At 35.5% G+C, this 11,408-nt stretch overlaps 1 long non-coding RNA gene across 2 annotated transcripts; it reads left to right on the top strand.

Moving 5' to 3' along the window:
- Positions 1 to 1,048: 1,048 nt before the first annotated feature.
- On the top strand, positions 1,049 to 5,599 carry LOC114284008 (uncharacterized). 2 transcript variants are annotated; one of them, XR_014336903.1, is made up of 3 exons: positions 1,049 to 1,592; positions 4,463 to 4,903; positions 5,055 to 5,599. It is a non-coding gene; the product is annotated as an uncharacterized LOC114284008 (long non-coding RNA). The 2 variants fall into 2 exon arrangements; XR_003636754.2 differs by lacking the exon at positions 1,049 to 1,592 and having other exon boundaries at positions 2,215 to 4,903.
- Positions 5,600 to 11,408: the final 5,809 nt, after the last annotated feature.

The following is an 11,408-nucleotide window of genomic DNA, read 5'->3' as shown; positions in this document are numbered from 1 at the left end:
GGACACCCCAAATAACCCTTTAAAACGACATAATATAATTTGTAAAATTACAAAAAATAATTTATATTTTAAATACATTTAAAAAAGTGTATTTATAATTTATCCAACTAAATACATATCGTGACAGCTTTTAATTGGACAATAGTTTTGCGTTAACCACTTGTCACTCATTAAATTAGATAAGGGTAATTTCATCATTTTAGTTTCTATAAAGAGGGAGATGGTGTGAAAACACAGAGAGGAGAGAGAAAGAGAGAGAGTTTTTGCGAGTCCGTTAATTTCAGTTTATATATAAATATTGGTTCCTATTATAGTGTGCAACCATTTAAGGTTGCACACCATATGCCACTAACACAAAAGACGTAAATGGAAGATATAAACATTAAACAGGACAGCAACAGAAAAAGCGTAAATGGAAGGCGTAAGTTGCACGCTTAAGAAAAGTCCATAAAATTTGAATGAGGGAGAGAGAAACAACAATCAACTTGTTTAGTTCAATTTTTAAAAAATTTATTTTTTTAATTTTGTATTTCCTTGTTTTTATTATATTTTTTAAATATTTTAAATAATTTTTTTAAATTTTGAATACACCGAACATAAATATATTTTAAAAATATAATTTTTATAATTTTTTTTTTAAAAATTCACTAACTATCAAAAATATTAAAAAAAATACAAAAATTCAATATATTTTTTTTTATATTTTTGTGTATTTATTAATTTTATTAAATATTTTTTCATAAATATTTTATTTTTAAAATATATCTAAGTAAAATATATCTAAAAAATAAAAAAATTACTTAAAATTTTAAAAGTATTCACTAAAAATAAAAGTAATGCTAGAGACTTAAAAAATTTTACCAAAATTTTTATCAAATGTCACCCTGTAAGACCCACACAATGTAAGTTCTATATGAATCTCACACGACATTTGATAAATTTTTATGTATCTAGCATTTTTGCTAAAAATAAACAAATACCCAAAATCAAAAAATTCAATTTTCAAAAAAACTCGATTCAATTCAGAAAACTGTAACAGTGTCTGACCAGGACATAGCTGAAGCCCTAGAGTCTCTCCTTCGCCAAACAAACCCTAACTCCACCACATTCAACTCCTTCAACAGCATCGCTCACCATTTGGAGTCCAAGCTAGGGTTAGACCTCACTTCCAAGCTCGATTTCATCCAGAACCAGATCCCACCTCCTCCTCCTCCTCCTCCTCCAATCTCACTCTCCTCCTCCACCACCCCTCCACCACCACCAACCCCCTCCAAAAATTCACTTTCTCCTCCACCAAAACCCTAATTTCCATCAACCTCCTCCTTTCGCCTCCGCCGAGCTCGGTTTCCGACCACCGCCGCCCCCGAAGACCGAATCCTCCGCCCCGCTTCTACTGACGCTGCCCCTACCGAATCCCCCAAAGAGAGGTATCTTTTGCTCAACCGCGCTTTTCGTTGGTGAGAAAATTCAGGGAATGAATAGAAAATGAATCACTTTCCTTTTTGGTTACGTTTGCTAAACAACCAATCGATGTTTGGATTTGTTTTTTCTCGAGTTGGTTAGAATTCACTGGCATCACGATATCGTAACTTGTAAGTCTATTGTTTTGTTCCTTGATGTTTATTTTTCTATGAATTTGTAATTTATGATGTAACAATGTTTATTGTTTGCGGTAACCCCAGCGGGTTGGCTGAAACACTCTGTAAATGGAAATCCTATTCCCACATCCCCATGGGAATCTCTCATTTTTGGAGTAATATGACTTATTTAAGAATAAAACAAGTAGATGGTTCCATAATATTTAAAATTATAGTATATTATTATTTGAATAGAGGATTGTTAACCAAACCAAACATTTGAATTGTATTAACACAGAAATATTGTTATTAATAACAGAATTCCTAACAATAAGAATTTTATTACTTGTATTTGATTTTTTCCATCCAAACATAACTAACAATTTGATAATATTACCACTCATTTACTCGCATCATACCTTCATCCAATTGAGTATGGGTGTTGGCTATTGGATGAAACTAGGAAAAATTAGAAACATTAGGGAGGTGTTGCAAGTGGTATGTGAAGTTCATGTTTACCTTTGGCTCATGCATGGGTCCCATGCAGGGCAGGCTGTCCGTGCATGGCTCTGGTTGATGGTGGCATCCTTGGTGTAAGTTGTTATTATTACATCAAACATGACTACTTTGAATTTAGAATGGTCAATGTTGTGCATCACTTAAAAGAAAGTTCTGGGTATTGTGTTTGGAGAGTACTTTTGTCTACTAAAATGGTATTCTGCACGGATGTAACCCAACTTAGTCTAACTAAATACCCCTTGGCACACTACCCACGAGAGAGGTTGGATTAGGTGGTTGCTTTGCCAAAAAAAAAAAAAAGCAAAAGAAAAAAAGTGGTTGCGTTGCAATATGTTTGCAGAGTAGTTTCATGTGAGATGATGTTTACGTGCTAGAGTTCTTCATGCCAGTGAGCAACAAAGCTTGTGAAAACCACATACCTCATTCAGGAAAATATTAGAAACAATGAGGAACAGTTTCCAAACTTTTAGGCTTGCTTCTGGAGAAATTGAGGAAGAATTATGTATTGAAGAAATTGATTTTCAAAATGTTGGGAAACTTGATTTTGTTCAAACGCCCCAAACTACTATATTTTTGCGTCGATTAGGACCCTTACAAAGTGAAGGAGAGAGAATGCAACTGGATTCAGCTAATCGACAATTAATGAATGCCATAAATAATGGAAGCAATGTTATTGGTACAGAACATAACAAGACTGTGATTACTTGTACACAAGAAAAAGGCTTACTAGGGACGTCAAAAAGAAAAGGCTACAAAACTGGAGTTAAAATTAAAATTCCAATAGAGGATATCCTAAAAACATCCAAAATGAGCCTTGAGAATGCTGCAAGAAAAACTCGAAGGTATGCTTGCACTTTCATAAAGTAAAATGTAATGTTTACTTGTGATCTTGGTAGTTTTTTCAACTAGATAGACTCTTTTGGTAGAGAATATATATTTGAGCATTGTGCAGAAACAAATAGAAAGCAATTTCTCTTATTTGGATTCTTTCTTTTGCTGTGAGCAAATCTATGTTGGTATCGAGAGGTGGCCACCTCGCATGATAAATGAGGCTAGTTGCTCTCAGCTCAATGAATCTGCCCTGTATGTTGATCAGGAACAAATCCTACAATTGAATTCTGATCATCCACCTTTGTACATTTGAATTCTGATCATCTGCCATCTACTCAAGCCTTGGCCACTATCGAGCCACATGATACAATGATGCAAGATGTGAAAGATGTGACTGTAAAAGCAAATATGGAGATATTACAATGAGGTTTTATTTGTCTTTGTCATCGATTTTCATACAGTTGTAGGAAGAAGTGGCTAAGAGGTGAAACCTAATGGCTAGGACTTGTGATGTTGTGTATATATATGAGCAAGGTGAATAGGTTTTAATGAGTATTGATGGTGACTTACAGGATTATATGCAACGATCTAGATTGCTAGGCCAAACTTCTATTATGGTATTTATTTTGCCAAAGTTGCCAAGTGCACCCACTAAAGAGTTTGATTGGGTGCAAGTGTCAAATTTGGATCAAGCAAATACCACAATAGAAGTTCTGCCTAGCAAAACTCACATACAATCTTGTAAGTCCCTGCTGAGCAACTTGAATCTTGTTAAATAAGCACTTTCTCTTATACTGCCTTAGCTTTAACTAGTGAAATTTTACATTTTGTGTAGTTATGGTGGTATTTATTTTATTCAGTTGCAAACTTACTAGGAGATATGCATGTATCCCATTCGTTATCACATTAACTACCTTTTATTTTTTCTCTTTCAATAATTTGATGGTAGTATTTCCCAATGGCAATCCCTGGATTTCTTATTTGTAACTACTATTTCTTCTACAAAATATATGAAGAATTTGAGGTTAGTCTCCCATTTCACTCACAAAATGGCATTTTCAATGTCTTGTTAGTATTGATTACTCATTACACTCTCTCTCTTAGAACATCTACAGTGGTGTGTTTGTTTGTGTAACACGTTGGTGGGGGTTTGCCTGTTCAAAGAGAAAAATAATGCTTTAACGGAAGTGTTAAAACACTGTTAAATTTGTTAGTTGTTAATGTGTTTGCTCGTGTGTTAACCCCTCTCAGCATAGTTAACAAACACATTAACAATTGACAAATTTAACTACCAACAGTTGTTGGCTATAATGAAACCAATGAAAACCCACATACCTCATTGATGAAAATATTGTAAACAATGAGGAAAGATTTTCATACTCTTACGCTGTGTTTGGTTGGGGGATTTGGGGAGAGATTTGGAAAATGAAAGGAAAAGGTGTGTGAAATTAGGTAAAATGTAAGTATATTTTATTTACATTTTACCCTTTTTTTCCGTTTCCCGTTCCTAATCCCTTAACCAAACACAACATTAGGGTTGCCTCTGGAAAAGAACATGGGGAAGAATTACATATTGAAGAAATTGGTATTCAAAATGGTGAGAAACTTGATCGTGTTCAAATGCCTCAAAACTACTATATCCTTGCCTCGGTCAGAACCCTTACGAAGTGAAGTTGAGGTAATGCAAGAGGATTCATCAAATCAACAATCAGTGAATGGCATAAATACTGGAAGTAATGTTGGTGGTAAATACTGGAAGTAATGTTGGTGGTACAGAAGGTAACAACATTTCTATTACTTGTACGCAAGAGAAAAGCATAGTAAAGGCATCAAAAAGAAAAGGCAACAAATTTGGAGGCACAATAAAAGCGTCAAAAAGAAAAGGCAACAAATCTGGAGTTAACATTAAAATTTCCTTGGAAGATATCCGACAAACTTCAAAAATGAAACTTAAGATGCTGTGGAAAACCTCCAAGGTATATATGCTTTCATAAATTAAAATATAATGTTGCTTGTGATCTTGGTAGTTATTTCAACTAAATGGACTCTTCTAGTAGAATATATATTGAGCTTTTTGCATAAACAAATATAAAGTAATTTCTCTTATTTGGATTCTTCCTTTCACAGCTAGCAAATCTACATTGAAACGTGCATGTAGAGAGTATGGTATCGACAGGTGGCCACCTTGCAATATAAACAAGGCTGGTCACTATCAGCTCAATGAATTGGCTCGTGTGTTGATCTAGAACAAAGCTCACAATTGAATTTTGATCATCTTCCTTCTGCTTAACCCTCGGCTACTATTGTTCACGCCAAACCACATGATACAACGGTGCAAGATGCGAATATTGTGACTATAAAAGCAAAATATGGAGAAGTTATTGCAATTAAGTTTCGTTTGTCTTTGCTGCCGAGACTTGTAGAGTTGTAGCAAGAAGTGGCAAAAAGGCTAAACCTAGGCGCTGGAACCTATTGTGTCAATTATAAAGACGAGAACGCAATTTGATTTTAATAGCTTGCGATGAGGACTTACAAGGTTATATGTGTATTGCTTGGCAGCACTTCTATTGTGCTATTGCTTGAGCCACAGTTGTCAATTACCCACTGAACAACTTAAACTATGCCTTAGCTTTGACTAATGAAATTTTACAATTTGTGTAGTTATTGTGGTATTTTTTTCTATTCATTTGCAAATTAACTTGGAGATGTGCATTTACACTATTGGTTATCACTATCCTTAGGAGGGTATTTTTTTTTATTTTTTCAAGAATTTGATGGTAGTGTTTCCTAGAGATCCTTACTAACTACTTGAGACTGTTTATTTTTAGGGTTAAATTCACTTTACCCCTTTATGGTTTGGTGATGGAGTATTTTACCCCCTTAGCGTTCAAATATAGTTAGGAAGTCCCCATTTGATTTTGGACTCAAGTGTTACTATTTGTTTTTCTATCCAAACTAACGGAAGGTGTATCATATACACCATTTTTTAGAGTGAGTTTTGTTTTTTGAAAAATTATCATGAAATTAATATAATAAAAAGATAATTTCACCTCCATTTTCTTCAAACCTAAAAGCAGATTAATATGTTAATTAAAATAAATTAAATTAAATTAAAATATAATTAAGAATTGATCTAAAATATAATTAAATAAAATATAAAATAAACAATATTAAGAATTGCTCTAAAATGTAATTAAATTAAAATTAGATTAACATGTTAGAAATTATAATAACTAATTAAGAATTTAGGATTAATTGTGATATAAAAATATAATTAAATTAAAATTAGATTAAAAAGTTAGTAATTACAATAAATAGTTGAATATTCAGGATTAATTGTGATCTAAAATATAATTAAATTAAAATTAGAATAAAAAATAAGAATTACAATAAATAATTAAGAATTTATAATTAATTCTTACTTAATTGAATTAATACTAGACATTATAAATTATGTGTATGAGATATGAGAGAGACAGAAAATAACAAAAAATATAAGATTTGAAGATATTATAGTTATTTCACATCTATAGTTAATGGTGTTAACGGTTTGATTTTAGTCCAAAAGCACATGGGGGGCTATTGGTAAAAATTTGGCTTTAACCCAATCGACAGTGATTGATTGAGATTCTTAAATGAATTTCACATAAACACAAAAAGATCAGACTTGTAATTGAGTTCTATGCTTTAAACAAATTAAGGACTTCCATAGAGGTAATTAAATAAAGAATAAATAGAACAGAATATGTAGTATTCAAATAAATTGTCACTTGTTACAAGTTGCATGAACTTCAACAAGAACAAATAACTGAAAATACAACAATCGACAGAAGAAAAGAAATGAGGATTGGAAAAAACTAATACTAATCTACTCTTAAATTTGTTAATTCAACTACTCCTAACTAGAAGTTAATATCATAAATTGTGAGTGGTTTGAGATGATTGATCTTTGCGTCTCTCTTTGTTTATTTATAGGCTTAAACACATGACAGAGAGATAATCTAAGCTCACAATTTCCTCAACAAGCCCGTGGTTCCTCAATATGCCATGATTTGTTCAACACTATCCATATCACATGTTTAATAAGAACCACATTGTAGATTTTGTGTTTGACTTAGTCTTGACTTTTTAATCTACGAAATTAACTTTCAAATAGCTGTGATAGCTAACTCTTATGACTCCGTTTAATATATCATTATGTCACCTCACTAGCACACTCATCAGGCCACGTCGATGTTCCTTAAAAATTATCTGTGATATACGTGTAGTTGCTATTTTATACTTCTACTTTTTGCACCATAAAATAATAATAGTAAGATTAATTGTGACTGATCGACAGACGAGCAATTCTTCTCTGCCGATAGGCCACATGATCAGATGATAGTCAATCTAGTGAGCACCTTTATTTTGAACAAAAGGTTGAGTTGGCAAAACCAACTAAATCACCAATTATCTATATATCACATGCATGCATACATATAAATATTATATATATATATATATATTCCTATGCTGACAAAGCCGATTACGTATACATGCATGCTTTATATATATATAAAGCATGCACACGATAAAAGCAATTGGAAATAATTTGTGGGCAGATCACTAATCCGGCGACCATTTGTAGTGGATTATTTTTCTGGCTTGTAGCTATTTAATTGACGAGCCACAATAAAATTAGATTTGGTCATAATTAATTGACCACAATTAACAAAAAAAACAAAATATGATATCAACAATGCCAAACATTTAAGGTAAAAGTAAATTTTGTCTTAAATGAATTAGACAACTAAAATAACATTTTTTTAACCATTATTGTTTTTCAAACCATATCACAAAGGCTAACTTGTGATGTGATCCATATATCCAAAGTGGATGTTGGATTCAAAACTCACACAATTGAATGTCATGAAAAATGTAGAAATTTTGACAGCTTGAACAATGTCAAAAAATTCACATCCAATAAATGTGGATTGTTCATAATTTTCAGCCACCTTTGGCCTAAAACTATGCCCTCCACGTTCAGAATTTTTGTGACGCCCCAAAATTATCCAAATTTTTTGGGCATCACAATTTTCAACCATCATTGGCTTAAAATCATTCCCCCAAATGAATTTTTATCATTATTTTGTGATTAAATTTTAACATTTTTTTAGAGAAGCACTGCTGAAAAAATCACTTTTAGCGGCCACTATAGGTATTAAAAACGTCATTAATTCTTTTTGTGATGTTTATAACAAACGCCGACAACGCAACCGCCGCTATAGTTTATGGCGTTTGAAAAACGTCGTTATATTAGTATTGGCGGCGTTTTTAAAAACGCCCGCTAAATGTGATAAACAACGATAAAATAACGTCATCTTTATTTAGCGACGTTTTAAAAATGCCGTAATAAATTTTTTCCTTTGTAAAAACGCTGTTATAGCTTGTTTTTAAATTTTTTTTGAAATTGTTTTCTCTTGCTTTCTCTTAGTCAAAAGACTGAAGCAAAATAAATAGTGTCACCTGCCTTTGGTCTCTTCTAAAGTAAATTTGTCAGAAAATTTATTTTATGAACCAAACATATGATCTACTCATGGAGCCCGGATTCTCGGCCGCCCTTTCCGACGGCCGTGCCAGCAGCCCCCCAAAACGACGTCGTTTTGGGGGTTATTTTGAATTTTTTTTTTTTTTCTCTCTTCTTCCTCGTTGGAAGACCGAACCAGAGGGAGGGGAGGGGAGGGAGAGAGAGGGGGGGAGGGGAGGGGAAGGAGAGAGAGAGGAAGGGAGAAGAAGAGGGAGCACCGGACTGGAGGGGGCCTAAATCATCGGGGGAGGAGGAGGAGGAGGCGGAGGCGGGCCGGACGCGGAGGCGATGGCAGATCGGGCGACGATCGGACGGTTGGCGAGCTCGACGGCGAGCTCGACGACCTGCGACGGCGAATCCGGACCCCAAAATCCGGCGAGCTCCCCTCCCCTCCCCTCCCCTCCGACGAGCTCTCCTTCCCTCCCATCTGCTCTGCTCTGGTTCTGCGATCTGCGAAAAAAAAAAAATATATGGAAAAACCCCCAAAACGACGTCGTTTTGGGGGGGCTGCTGGGAACTGCCGCCCAAAAGGGCGGCCGAGGATCCAACTTTTGGTAATTCCTATCAACAGTAAATTAAATAATGGATGAAATTTATTTTTAGAATCTACTGCATGCCATTTGCTAATCAAGCATGCCTAGTTGCAATCATCTCATTTTGGTCCTCCACCATCAATCATGATTCTGCGCTACCAAAAATAACAAAAAAAAAAAAAAAAAAAGAGATTTACTGAGACCAACAAAAAAATATATCCGAGTCTTTTCATAGCCCTTTCTCAGACCTTATACAACCTCCCTCATCTGCAGATGTACGGCTACCACCAAGAAATTCTGGCAACTCACTGAACAATCACAATTATAACCAAGAGTTACAAATGGTTAGACTTCTGCACAAGGAAAAAACAGCATAGTTAAATCCTGAAAATTCTAATTATTTACCTATCATCAATTATCTCAAGCAATTTACTTTGAAATTTGCTGCTAAGAACCTAAGAAAAAAATGAAAAATAATTGATCCAACATATGATTCTGTTATGATGTGTGCACTTTCAATAGATAAAAGTCAACTCTTTTAACGTACATGAATCTTCGAAGCTGTTTTGGGATCAACGAAACCCTTCGCTATGTTCTAGAGCAGCCTAAAGCCAGAACCAGCATTTATAATAAACATACGACCAAGTGTCTACAGAATTGTAATTCCAAAAGTGATCCATCTTTCAGGTGGATATATACAATTCAAAATTCAAATGAACAACGTAAAGATGGCAGGTGTGGGGATATATTTTCTGAGTATCAACACGTGACAAGGTGACGCCGATGTGTCAGCCGAGGTGCCACGTGTCTTGGTCGTTGTGCCGAGGTCATCTCGGCTAGGCCGAGGTTGCCTCCGAAGATATCGAAATCTGAGATAAGCAGATAAGGAACAAGAGTTCTAGAATGAAGAGGGAACTCAACTTGGATATGGACAAGAGTCCTAGATTGGGAGAAGACTTCAGTTTGGGTAAAGATAAGACTCTTAGAGAGTTTATCCTAATCCCACTATGAGTTCCAGATTAGCAGTAATCCTAAGTCCATTAGGGTCAGGCTCCTATTGGGACTAGGATTGTATTGGCTATAAAAGAAAGGCACCCCCATGGGTGTAAGGTATGCTTTTGATACTCAAGCTTGTGAGTTTATTACTTGATTATCTTTGAGAGATATACTGACTTGATTGTCGGAGTGCCCCCGGGTGGTCGAAACCACCGCGGAATTCTTATATTTCTGTTGTAGGTCAGTCAGGTGCCATCTATTCTGCCAGTGCTCTCCAGCTGGTTACTAAGCGGGCAGTGTGGTCGGAAAATCATGCAAAATACACACCTGGATACACACAGAACATGGGATCGCGCAAAGGAGGCAAAGTATGAAAGACATGCAAAATATTCTAAGTATAGAATCATGCAAGAGCAGTTAGAAGAAGATCAAAACAGAATTCGTCGTGATTGACACGCCTTCACCTTAAAACATCATCTTGGGAAGGCCATAGTTGCATGCAATGGGGGCAGTTCCCTCAACGTTGCATCAACTATTGCGGTTCCCCACAGAACATGGGATTGAAGAAGTCAGAGGAGACCAACTGCAGGCAAAGAATTGCTCCATGGCAGCAATGAAAACTACCTGCAAACATTCGGGAACCAGGGAAGGCAGAGATTGAAGACGAGGACATGGAGGTCCTAGATGATGTCGGCAAGGAGCCAGCCGAGAAGAGTGAAGAGGCACTGAATAAAATCCTCGTCCAGGAGGGGGATGAAGAACGCTTCTTTCTTCTCAAGCTTAGCCGAAGAAGAAGAAATAGAATTGGAAGCTTGTTTGAGAGCAAACATTGAGGTATTTACTTGAACACCTTATGAAATGCCTGGCATTGACCCCGAGGTCACATGCCACAAATTGAACGTCGACAGGTCGGCCAAACCTGTAATCTAACGAGCAAGAGGGCCAACGTTGATGCACGCCGAAGCAGTAGAGGAAGAAGTAGACAGACTTCTGGAGCTCAGGAAAATCCGAGAAGTCAATTACCCGACATGGCTATCAAATATAGTGGAAAAAGGAATGATAATCAAGGAGCAAGGGATGTTAACATCGGCCAACAACAAACATTTTTCAGAAGCAAAAAAGGTGACATATGCAAAGAAAACAAAAGTACAAAGATGAAGACCCTAAGAACTAGGGACTAAGGCAAGAACGTCGGACTAATCTACTTCAAACGGTTGACGGTGGTTCAGCATTAGCAATCAGTTGGAAGAGCTTCTCTACCACTATCTCGGCAACAATTTCAAGAAGGGACGTGGTTCTAAGACTATGCAGAAAACAGAAACGAATGCAAGAATCTGGAAATACAACAAGAAAAACAAGAAGAGAAAAAATAGAGTCAAGAAGATG

Source organism: Camellia sinensis, chromosome 7, assembly GCF_055761805.1.
Source record: "Camellia sinensis isolate YWXY chromosome 7, ASM5576180v1, whole genome shotgun sequence".
Lineage (NCBI taxonomy): Eukaryota > Viridiplantae > Streptophyta > Magnoliopsida > Ericales > Theaceae > Camellia > Camellia sinensis.
Note: the sequence above shows the minus strand (reverse complement) of the source record. Positions and strands in the feature narration are given on the sequence as shown.